Source organism: Sus scrofa, chromosome 1 (genome assembly GCF_054392235.1).
Source record: "Sus scrofa isolate SSC_HxYL_T2T_F1_AM1 chromosome 1, Sscrofa_HxYL_maternal_Yorkshire_Landrace_v2.0, whole genome shotgun sequence".
NCBI classification, from domain to species: Eukaryota; Metazoa; Chordata; class Mammalia; order Artiodactyla; family Suidae; genus Sus; species Sus scrofa.
In genome coordinates, this window is record NC_139383.1 from 111,929,622 (window position 1) to 111,942,948 (window position 13,327).

The 13,327-nt window shown below is 36.0% G+C and overlaps 1 protein-coding gene across 5 annotated transcripts in view; it reads left to right on the forward strand.

The window, feature by feature from the left end:
* The window catches only part of DCC (DCC netrin 1 receptor), a 1,237,100-nt gene that overhangs the window by 758,950 nt on the left and 464,823 nt on the right, over positions 1-13,327 (forward strand). The window lies entirely within an intron of this gene.

The following is a 13,327-nucleotide window of genomic DNA, read 5'->3' on the forward strand; positions in this document are numbered from 1 at the left end:
GCGTCTGTTTAGGGTGAATCTCTCTTCTTTGAAATAACCCCAAACAGTCACACATAATTAATATGCTATGACTCTCTAAGAAAAATCTGAAACAAGTAGTGAAATTGTATTTTCATAATGGATCACAAATCAGCTGTGCCCCCAAAAACACTTCTGGTAAGTGTCCATAGAAAGCAAGTATTATCTGTCTCCTACATTAGAAAAGTTAGATCTCCTACTCTCATTTGAACAGTGTAAAGATAGTAGGATCTGACTAAATGCTTAAGTTTGAATCCAAATAGTCTCAAATAGGGGAGGTTAAGTATGTGAGTGTATTGGTTTATTTGCCTCTGTGTTGGCTGGACCAATGGGCTTAGGGGAAAGATCGAGATACAGGGGTGGGACGAGTATGAGGCAAGTAAGACTCTTGCCTGGAATGTAAAATGTAAGAGGGCTCCACAGCACTTATTAATCAAGATCATATTTTAATGCAATAATTTTAAAATCAAAATCAATGTCAGGAAATCCCTGGCAAAGGAGATAGCAATTTTTATTTATTAAATGCAGAATTGGTTTACCATATATATATTTTTTTTCCTGGATTTAGGCTCCAGTGTGTCTGAGTATGGTACTTATCTAGAAGAGTCGTAGACCTACCAAAGGCACTTGTGTTCTATGACAGCCATAGAACTTTAACGCCGGGTTACATCATTTCTCAGATTTTTTTTTTTTTAAATACTTACTGCTTTGATTTTCTGGTGATCCCAAAAAAGAGATTACACATCACTGGATTCTACCAATCCACGTAGAAGGTGATTATGTTAGAAGCAGAAGTACCCTAGAAGGTCAAATGGCAGCCCAGAAACATGGACTAATTAACAAGTGAGTGAGCTGCAGTTTGTTCTAGAACATTTTCGTCTAACTCCAGTCCAGTGCTCTTGCTAAGTCTTCCTGCTCCCCGGGGCCTGAGTGTTTCAGAGACAGAAGTAAGTTATTTATCATTTAGTGCTCCTGTTTGTGAAATCTCCTAGGGACATTCTATGAAAATTCAATTTAACCTTCTCACACAAAATGAATACACCACATGGGAGTAGACAGAGAACAGATAAATTAATTCCCATCTATGATTATGTAAATGCACTCTGGTTTCCATGCATGCATTTAGTGGGTTAGCAATCATAATTTTAAATACTGTCCTAAGAAATGGCATCATTTGGAGATTGTAAATTAAATGTGTTCGTGTATTAACTGGCATTCTTTGAATTCCAGATCTTAGCGAAATAGAGTGAGGAGAAGCAGTAACTAAAATGTTTTATGTATGAGAGAAATGTGTCCCTCTGATGCCATTTCTTGTCACAGAAGAAGTTTCTTAATAAGCAGTTTGAATTTTCTCAGTAAAGAAAGTTATGTACTTTTCTGGGGTGCTTGGATTAAATTCCATGAGCAGGAAGCTGTTATAGGCAACTAAAGATGTCCAAGTTTTCATGTTACTCCAAGGGCCATTTATTTTCTGACTTCGTCTGTCTCTGACGATCCTTTTCCCAGAGTATCCAGCTCAGAATCCACAAATTTAGTTCCTGTCTTAGGGCCTTTGCTTTATTATGGGCCCCAGTACCAAAAAAGGATTATGTGTGTTTATTTGTGTACTGTTCAATAATCAGATTTCAGTCTACACAGGGGATCAAATTTAAGAGAGATAAATGCTCAGATCCGTGATAAGTGGATTATTTTGGAAAGAGTTGTGGTATTATTCATACTCTAATTTCATCAAAACCGCCACAAGCTGTGCATCTTATAAAAGTTAAGTTACCTGATTTCACTCACCTTTTTCGCTCCCCTTCCTCCTGCACATCCCATTTTTATAATGTGCTTCCAGGGCCTGGGAAATAGAATGCATTTTTCGCGGGTAATAGGTTATTTTCTTATCAGTCTCTGACAATTTGTAGTCTCATACCCTCGCTTTCTGCCATCACGCCTGCCTGAAAGAATCATTCTAGTGTGACCAACTTTTGAATGTCCTCTTTAGTATATTTGTGAGGGTTGCCTGAGGCATTTTGTCCGCTTGCTTTCCTTCGCACCTCCTATGACCTAGAAGGAGAGAGGAATCTGAGAAGCAGAGGCAGAAGGACTGTTTGAAACCCAGCCTGGCTTTACTAAGTTGTCATTTTTTTTTTATTATATTTGGCTGCAGCAGTTTCCTGGGTATATCAGAGGCCTCAGATATCACTTAGGGGGAGCTAATAAAATCCCTGACAAATCAGATTATTTTCTGTTTCCTTCTATTGAACTTTTTGACAATTGGGCTTGATAGGTTAAAACTCAATGGAAATGTCTTATTTCCCATGGCTTGCTTAAACTAGATTCTTAGGAGAGATAACTTCTTAGCTCATTTTTCTATATGCAAAATGTAGAGGAAATGTCCCCACTCCTCGCATCTGCCACATGCCTGGTCCTTGCTTTCTAACTGCACAGGTTTGCTTGCCTGGGGCTGGCATGTCCTTGTTAACTGGGGCTCCAGACATGTTTTCTCTCCAGGGCTGGGATGTACTTTTACTTGCTTTAAGAATCTGTTTGGTGAGTGTTGCCCTAAACGTAAGTCTGATGTGCGTTGGCCACCTGGTAGTCAGGATGTAACAAGAAGAGGTAGTTATTCTAGGACTTCTAGTTAATATTTACTTCAGGCCTTGCTCTGAATGTAGAAGAAAAAGTCTCAAGCCTTGGAAAGAGATCAAAGATTATGCCAAGAACAGAAGGAAACAGTAAGGCATGTTTCAGAGAACAACTACAGAGAGCCATGTGTCCGCTACAGATCTTGTAAGACAGGAATAGAAGACTCTTTCATCTCACTCTGTCATCTTAAGTGTTTTATAATTTTTTTAATGGCCACTCCCACGGCATATGGAAATTCCCAGGCCAAGGAATGAATCCGAGCCACAACTGCAACCTACACCCCAACTATAGCAATATGGGGTCCTTTACCTATGGCACCGGGCTGGGGATTGAGCCTGCAGCCACTCAAACCAGAGTAGTTGGATTTTAACCCACTGTACCACAGTGGGAACTCCATGTGTGCTCTTAAACTGGCCCCTTTCTCCCGCCTTTCTAAAAGGATCTTTTGTTCAACACTGAACTCCAGTCTGGAAAAGTTAAAATGACTCTCCTAAGACAGAGCAGAATTGGAGTGGATATCCTCTTACCTTTATAATCTTTACTTTACACTTTCATCTAAAATGAAAACTTGGGAAAAAAAGAAAAAAAGAAAAAGAAAAACAAGGGAAGACATGATTCCTAACTTCAAAGAACTTTTATTAAAGTTTGTCTTTCCTTCTCAATCAGAACTTACTTTGTAGGTATTGCCAGGTGACTAGCTAATCTGATCAAGAAATTAAATTGCTTGTAGGTGATTGTGTATTACTTCCTAAAAGTGGGATATTCATAATTTAAGAGATAATTTCTGGAGTTCCCGTTGTGGCTCTGCAGGTTAAGAACCTGATACAGTCTTCATGAGGATGCAAGTTCAACCTCTGGCCTCACTTAATGGGTTAAGGATCTGGCTTTGCTGCAAGCTGCAGCATAGATCCCAGATAAGGCTCAAATCAAGTGTTGTTATGGCTGTGGTGTAGGTCCCAGTTGCAGCTCCCATTCGGCCTGAGGACTTGCATATGCCACAAGTGTGGCCATAAAAAGCAAAAAAAAAAAAAAAAAAAAAAAAAAAAAAAGAGAGAGACAGATTTCTGACTCATAATGTCATAAAGTTTCAGATGGTGGTTCATGCTCAGGTAGGTAAACTTGGAAGAGGTAACCTAGGTGAGAGTGAGGGTCATGATTTTCCTATGATTCATTTATGCCTAACATATGTTTAACCTATTGTTTCTGTTTAAATTTCTCTTTCTGGGTTTTATAATTTTTTAGTTTTGTTTTGGGATGCTTATTTATATTAATCTTACTATCCTCTCTCACTTCTTATCTGTTTGTTTTTTCCCCTTACTATCCTCAAGTAGATAAGCATGAGAGGAGTAATGCATCAGAGCAAAATAAATGAACTTCAAGTGTAAACCTCAAAATAGTTTTCAGAGATTTTGAAACTTTAAATTTGTCCCAGTGGCATTTTAATATGCTTCCTTTTATACCTTTTCAATGATGATATAAAGACATAGGTAGAGAACAGCACTCATGCACACATGCATAGGCACACACTTGAGTAACTCAATGTATTTGTACTTGATTCCCTTGGATCAAGAAATAGAGCATCATCACCTGGCCAAGGCACCCTATCATTACCTTCCTAAGTATTTACCTCTGTTTTCCACCAAAGGAAGATACTGCCTTGAACTGCATTGAAACTGCTTCCTTATTTGTTATTAGAGTTGTACTTTCCAATCAAATGTCTCCACACCTTATAGTTTTATTCTTATTTTTGAGCTGTATATAAATGGAATCACATGATATATATCCTTTTGTGTCCAGCCTTTTCTCTGGGCATTATGTTTAGAAGAGGCATCCATATTTTGACATAGCTGTAGTTTGCTTATTTTATTGCTATTTCGTGTTCTATGCTATCGTTGCACCATAATTCACTTTTCCATTTGAATGATGATAAATATTTGGATTATTTCCCACGTATGTCTCTTACACTCTTCTGAACACACTTGGACATGTCTGTTTTGATTCATAAGCACATGCTTTCCCATTGGGTGTATAACTAGATGTGGAATTACACATTTTCAGCCTCAGTAGATAATGTCAAACTGTTTGCCAACGCGGTTTTATCCATGTATACTGCCACCCAGTGTTTATGAGAATGGCTGTTACTCTGCTTTCTCACACTTTCAGTCATTTCAATTTTAGCTTTTCTTATGGGTAGGTGCTGATTTTATTTCACTGTAGTTTCAATCCATATTTCTTTGATAACTAATGAGGGAAGTCACCCTTTTATATATTTATTGACCATTTGGACATCCTCTTTCTTGAAATGATTGTTCAGATCCTTTGTCCATCTTTACACTGAATGGTTGTCTTTGTGTATTGAATCTATTGATCAGCTTGAGGAGATATATCATTACAGTATTGAGTACTTCAATGCTTTAAAATACTCAGTATGACAGTATTCCAATACTTGTTATAATATTTAGTATGCTGATTTTTATACTATTGAGTACTTAAATTTCTAAGACTTTAATATTTACTAGGTCCTCTTTACATATTCTAAATATTTTATAGTTTTCTGTGTAGAAGTCTTGCCCATTTTTTATTAAATTTATTCCTGAGTTTTCTGCCTTTCTCTTTCTCTCTCCCCCCTCCTTCTTTCTCTCCCTCCTATCTCCTTCTGTCCCTTTCTCCTTCTCTTTCTCACTTCTTTCATTTGTCTTGCTTTCTTGCTCTCTCTCTCTTTTTGTTTGTTTGTTTGTTTGTTGTTTTTTGCTTTATTTCACCACCTGGACCTTCCAGTGGAGCACCAGTTTTCAACCTTGGGCAGTTTAGCCCCCAGCAGAGAGTTGACAATGTGTAGGCATTTTTGGTTGTCACAATTGAAAGAGTCTTACTAGCATCTAGGATAGAAGCTTAGACATGTTGCTATATATCCACAGGGCAAAGGACAGCCCCCCACAACAAAGAACTTTGGGCTTCAAATTCCAATAATGCCAAAATTGAATAACTCTGCAGGATAGTATGATATAGGGATGACAATCCTAGACATCTTTCCTTATTTCAATAGCAACATAAAACCTTTTAACATTTAACCAATCAATATAATATACCTTGCAGGCTTTTAGTAAATAACTTTTATTAAATAAATGTCATTTTCTTCTATCCCTACTTTGCTGAGAGCTCTCTTTATGTCCTGGGCATCATATATGCCAAAATGTTTAAGGAAGCAAATTGAGACCTAGGAAGATGTTATCTTCCTCCAAAAGGAATTCACATGGCTTTTGCCATGAGAGCACTTTCAGCAGAGATTGAGATGCCTGAACACTGAGCTTCATACTTCTGCATACTTCTGAATTTCTCTTACTCAATAGCTATAGCATCTATCTCTATATGTCTATATCTGTCTGTCTGTCTATCTGTCTATCATCCAAAATTAGGAAGGTTTACCAACACTCCTTCAAAGATCTGTTCACTGGTTCTAGACACAAATCTTGTAGCCTTTGTCCATCAAGGCAGTCCACTGCTGTAACTCCTTCAGGGCCTCTCAGGCTCTCCACATTGATAAGAGCCAGTCTCAGAGAGTAAAATGTGGTCAAGCAGACTTGTTTTTAAATTTTATTCTTTTTTGAAAATAGAAAGTCTCAAAGGGAATAATAATAATCCTCTGCATTATCTAATCCACCACTACAGGAAGCAGGATTCTTGTTTCATTTGTATATGCATTGGTTAATTTATTTCTAGACAGGACTTTAAGAAAATCATTGTTGAGTATTCTGAAAAGATTTCTTCTAGGATATATTGCATATTCAGCTGTAAACTCCTGAAAATGTTGAGAGAGTTTCATAGTTGATAAACACGCAAAATCATTATTTCAGTGAAAAGTTTGAGCCATTTTTTTCTTCAATTGCTATCATCACAATTTATATACATAAACAGAAGAGATGTTCACCTATGCTCACCATCTTCAACTTAGGAAAATAGTAATTAAATGATTAAAAAATAATTCTGGAGTCAAGTAAAGTGACTTATAGCTCCCTAATTTTTCAGCTGAATTGGCAAAGCTTCTTAAAAGGTCATGTCAACATCATCAGTTATTAGATATGTAGAGAGATTCTTGAAGCCCTCATTTGGCATTTTCTCTCTTCTCTGTATTAGGCAGATACACTTAAAGACTCTTCTTTAGCTTAAAAGTAGATTGGAGGTTAAGTGAAATCAGATAATTAAGCAATCAGCAAGTTTTAAACCTTTGGGGACTTCAAGCCTGAACAGGGTGACACAAAAGGATTTTTGTCACTTTGGTCCAGGTTTTATTTTATTTGTTTTGTTTTGTTTCACTTATTTACTGCTGCACTCATGGTGTGTGGAAGTTCCTGGGCCAGGGATGGTCTAAGTTTTAGAAAAAGAAGTGTAAATACAAAGTGGCTACAATTTGGGGTTCAATGTGGGGTTTGATTTCTCTATCCTTCAATTTGCATAGAGCATTTCAGAAAAAAAGTCCGCTCCGATATGTCTACTTTTCTCATAAACAAGGATTTCACAATCTGGGCTTATTAGTTTGCATTTTAACATTGTAAAAGCTTATGTAAATTGCTTTATAAGAGGAAAAATAAATTTGTTTCGTGATGTTTAGATCCTCAGTCTTAATTTTAAGCATTTATACTGACAGAATGAATATATGCTCATTTTCTAACTTTTCTCTGCAAACCTTTAACCCTACTGGAATTAATAGAATAGCCATATCTCTAGTAGAATTTCTAAGGATACTGAATCTGAAGAAAAATGAAAGAAATGGAAATTTAGGCAAGTACCAGTCACTTTAGACATTTTAGTTGTTCTGCAATTTGTAGTTTCAATTGCTGAAAATTTTCTTGAATGCTTCATTGTCTCACTGATCTACCAGGAAATGAGAGCCCTGTTAAGAGGGGAAAAAAGAAGAAAACACCTATTTCATCCTGGCCTGAATGTTGCTGATTGGACAGTGGATATTGTTTTCACTGTTCGTTTCGACCTGCCCAGAGTGACTCTCACCATGCATTTGGAAACTACTGAAGAAAACAGTTTCCCTAGAATAAGGAAAACCTTGGGTTATATTTAGGTGGTGTTATACCCAGATATAACAAATAGAATATATTCAAAATATTTTTAAAACATTAAGATATTGCTAATTTTGGAGGAAGGAATATAATGTTGAGGTTATACTAACAGTTCATTTTCCTAGAGCAATCAACTCCTGTCATAATGTTATAAATATCAATAAAAAGGAACACTTCGTGAATGCACTCTCTGCTAAGTATTTTTTATTCATTTTTTTTTCCCACCATTCAATCCTCACAATACCACAATGAGGGAGGTTCTATTGTAGTTGAAGGAAACGATGTTTCAAGTAGTAAAATGACTTGCCATCCATCCATTTAGTAAATGGCAGCATCTCAATTTGGAACCAGGTCTGGCTTTATTATAAACACAAGTGCTGATGCATCATGTATTGAGGTGGGGTTAGAGCTACACGGTGATTGAGTCTTGGGTTTCTGAACAATGTGGTGGATCTATGAGAATAATCTGTAAACTACAATTCATCTATTCTCAGATAAGGCCATGTTGAACTAGGGTTGAAAGGGACATCCTTAAAAGTATGAGAAGAGGTCTGTTTCACTTCTCTTTTTGGTATTCTGAGCACCCAATTCCCAGCAGGTGGTGGTGGTCTTCTCCCTCAGTTCTTCCATCCTTCACCTAGAGACAGCATCAGATTGTACAGGTTAGGAGTTTAGTCCTACAAGACTGTGCATGCCCCCCTTTAAATGCCAATCACAAGTTCAGGATGTTACCTGTGCTTCTGACTGATTAGCTATAAATCCGAGGGTCCCATGACTTGCTTCTTGGTTTGATTAATTTGCTAGAGCAGCTCATGGGATTCAGAGAAGTATTTTGCTTACTAGATCACCGGTTTATTATAAAAGGATATAACTGAGGAACAGCCAGATGAAAGAGATGCATAGGACAAGGTATGGGGATAGGCCATGAAGATCCAATGCTCTTTCTGAAGAAAACAGGTGTCCACATGCTCACCAACCCAGAACCCTGTCCTTCAGAGCTTTTATGGAAATTTTCTCACATAGGTATGACAGATTAAATCATTGGCCATTGGCAACTGACCTCAACCTCCAGCCCCTCCTCTCTCCGCAAAGGTCATGGATAGAACTGAAAGATCCAACCCTGGGATCACGTGGTTGATACTCTTGGCAACCGGTCCTCTTCCTTCAGTGCTTCCAGAAGTGACCTCATTCACCTAACCAAAGACCCCTTTATCACTCTCACCACTTTAGAAATTTTAAAGTTTTGGGGAGCTGTGAGCCAGCAACTGTAGACAAATACCAAATATATATCAGAAATATATATCTGAATGATCAAATACGTGTTGTTTATAAATTGCAAGATCACCACTTCTCATTATAGGTGAAACATTGGCAGGATTCTTGTAGAATTAGATGTTGGTCAAATTCAAAAGATCACTGGGCAGTGAAAACAGAACAAAGCTACAGAATATAATGACATACTCTGTACTATCTTGAAACCATTTTGGCTTTTGGCTTTCAATTTTGTAAGGACCATGCATATTACTTGTCATTATTACTTGTGGGATTTGTCGCTTATTTTCAGAATTGAAATCACAATAGTGATTTGTTTCAAAAATCCCCTAAAAAGTATTTTCTTTCACTTAGATTCTTGCTCATGACTGATTCATAAAATCAACAATATGCAAGGCCAGTATTTTGAGAGGTTTTCTTTTAAATGAGTTTACAGGGCTCCAATGATTCAAAAAAAAAAATGTCATTAGAATGTATTTTAAAGATTAAACCAGCCCCACCAAATAACACATCCTGAATGCTTATTTGAAAATAATGTAAAAGAGAAGGTTAAAGAATATGATGTATATTTTATTGCATTTAAAATATTCACATGGGATGAAAATTCAGTGCGTTAGAATCTTTTATTCAGAGACGGCTCAGTAAATAAACCACACAATATGTAAGATTCATTTTTACAGAAGTAGATAGAATTTATTAATTCCATTCAATACCAATGAGTGGCTTTGAGTAGTTTAATGATTAACATGATAATTTATAAAATGTATATTTTTCCTCATTCACTTCCCTTTGGGAAATCTCATAGGCTTACCTCTAAATAATGATATTCATTAGTCCTGATGTATTTTTTCTTAGAAAAACAGACCCTGTTCTTCTTTTCCCCATTTACATTTTATTTTTAACAACAGCTTTATTAGGATATAATTCACATACTATAAATCCTATTATTCTTTAATTACCTGGAAGCAAAAGTTGACCTTATGTCAGAATGACACATGTTGTAATAGGAAAAATTTGGAATATAGGTTATTTTTAGAATTGCCAAAGCAAAAGTCTTTTTTTTAAATCAAAATCTGCATCTTATTTAGAAATAATAATAGATTCATTTCTTGACCTAACAAAAAACTAATAATAAACCCCAGGTAGTAAGCTGATTTGATCTAATCAAGCAATCTTTTCATTCTTAATTTTTGAAGACCTAATTATTTTGGAGCAGTTTTAAATTCACAGCAAAACTGACAAGAAGGTGCAGAGTCCCCATATATTCCCTGCTTCCATATATGCATAGCCTCCGCCTTTATTAACACTGCCAACCAGAGTTGTACATTTGTTGGAATTGATGAACCTGTATCTGCCATCATAATTGCCCAAAGTTCATTGTTCATTTGAGGGTTCCCTCTTCATGTTGTATATTCTGAGTTTGGTCAAATATGTCATGACATATATTCATCATTATAGTATCACACAAATTTTTTTTTATTGTCCTAAAAATCCTCCGTGCCCTGCCTTTTTATCCCTAAGATACCCCACTCTGAAGTCCCTGGCAATCATTGGTCTTTTTGCTGTCGCCCTGGTTTTGTTTTTGCCTATTTTAGAATGTCATGTAGTTAGAATCATGCAGTATGGATCTTTTTAAAGTTTGGCTTCTTTTACTTAACCATGTACATGCAACTTTTCTCCGTAATAGCTCATTTATTTCTTAGCACTGAATAATATTCCATTGTGTGGAGGTACCATAGTTTATTTATCTATTCATCTATTGAAGGACGTCTTGGTGGCTTCCAAATTTGGGCAACTATAAATAAAGATTTTTGTAAGCAGCATGTAGAAGTTTTTATGTGGATATATATTTTCAGCTCCTTTGGGAAAATACCAAGGGTGAGTTTATTGAACTGGTAACAATATGTCTAGTTTTGTAAGATGCTGCCAGACTGTCATTCAAAGTGGTTGTGCCATTTTGCATAACCCCGAGCAATAAATGAGAGTTCCTGTCATTCCACATTTGGTGTCCTTACAGTTTTGGATTTTGGCCATTCTGGTATCTAATTCTTGTTTTAATTTGTAATTCCCTGAAGACTTATCATGTGTAACATTTTGTCATATGTTTAGCATCTGTATAATTTCTTTGGTAACATTAACTATGAAGATATTTGGCCCATTTTAAGATCTTTTTTTTTTCCTTGTTGAGTTTTGAGAGCTCTTTATCATGTGCGTCTTTTGAAAATATTTTCATCCAGTCTGTGGCTTGTCTTCTCATTCTCTTGACATTGTCTTTCACAAAGAAGAAATGTTTAATTTTCCTAAGGTCTAACTTATCAATCTGAGGTCTAGCTTATCAATTATTTCTTTCAGGTATCACACTTTTGGTGTTACAGCTAAAGAGTCTTTGCTTGCCTCAGGTCATCTAGGATTTCTCCTACAATATTTTCTAGGAGTCTTATAGTTTTGCATTTTGTATTTAGGTCTGTGATCTATTTTGAATTACTTTTTGTGAACAGCGTAAGCCCTGTATGTAGATACATGGTTTTACACATGGATGTTTAGTCTAGTTGTTCCAGCACCATTTGTTGAAAAGACTATCTTTGCTCCATGGTGTTGCCTTTGCCCTTTTGTCAAAGGAGGACCAGTCGACTATATTTATATGGATCTATTTCTGTACTCTCTGTTCCACTCCAGTAATCTAGCTGTCTTTTCTTTTACCACTACCACAGTCTTGATTATTGTAACTTTGTAAAAAGTCTTAAAATCCAGTCTTATCAGTTGTCAGTGTTGTTCATCTTCAATATTATGTTGGTGATTCTAGGTCCTTTGCCTTTTTAAAAAATTTTTAACTGATAAACTTTTGAGCTATGCTGCTTCATTTCTATCACTTTATTCTGTAATCGTAACTAAATCTTGCCAGTGATTTTTGATTGCACCTTTACTAAATCCACACTCTCTCTTATTGTTCTCCATTTCTGAGTTTTCTGAAACTTTATTTTTCTATAACTTGCAAATGGGATCTTAGAGTATGTTTTCTTCTTTTGAAAATTAAATTTGTGGACCTGAAGATAGATTAAAAATTACTAATTTTAGAAAGAAAGACAAGTAGATAACTCTCTAGAAAGTGACATCCTATAGCCCTTTATAATTGTAAGTTCTCCCCAATGTATTTATAATTATGTAGATAATGTTCTACCAATTAGTTATTTGTGGTAACAGTTGGTAGCTTTTGCATTAACTCTTGGCAATGATTTTTTTTAATTTTACCCATTTTTAAGTGAAAAACCTTTTTTCCTTAATGCCTTTAAAAGAAGATGTCAAGTGCAAATTAATTTTAAATAGCTGAGTTATGTTTCTATATGAGATGTTTAATGTCAAAAGAAAAGTGACAGACCGCACTCTCCTGGGAAGCCCAACTTGCACATGCTAACTGAAATCACATAGAGTAACTCTGTCTACAAAACACACTCAGAAGTTGTTTTTCTTGCACCTTAGCTTCAACATATTTGAAAATCTGTTGTGCCATTGAGAAATGCGCTTGGAAGCTGTTATTATTTTTGTAATAGAAGCTACAATTAAAAAAAAAATCAAGCTTGCTGTATGGTGTACACAACCATCCTTGGGCCTGCCAAAGGAATAGCAGAATATATTCTTTTTGCAGTCGGGAGTGGTGGGTTATTTACATGCTTATCAGCCATGCTAGGCTGAATTTCCCCCATCTACAGTAGCTCAGGATTTCAAATCACTTTGAAAAGACCAAGCCAGGACTATAGATTTCTGTGGGCCCTTGTTCCTTGATTACATTTATGGTTGGATTCACAAATTTATAAAAGTAAGCCAGTTCACCTATTTGGGGCCAAATGGAATACAGATAAAGAATTTTTATACACTTGATGAAAGGAATGGGTCCAAAAGAAATTATTATGTTGAATGTTGAAAGGAAGGCCCACTGCCATCAGTGCCCAAGTGTGAACCACGGCATTCCCTGCCTGGAAAGTTAAGCTCTTGTCTGAAATGAACTCTTTTTAATGTTGTCCCTTACTTTAAGCAGGCATTGGAATGTTCAAGTTTTCTTCTTAATATTTATTATCTAACCAGTAATTTGGAAAAAAAAAATAGACTTTTCTAGAAAGAGGGAAAAAAATAACACTCACGGATTATTGGTGGTGTCAACAAATGAATAACTTTTTGCAGGGCCTGGTAGAGAAAACTACTTTATTGGTTGTAACCAAATGATGCTTTTCTGAGGTATATGAAATGAACTGAAATATTTCCATCTTAAAAAAAAAAGGATTAACAGTAAGAATTATACATAAAATAATATCAAAAGACAACATTTCCACCATGTCTAA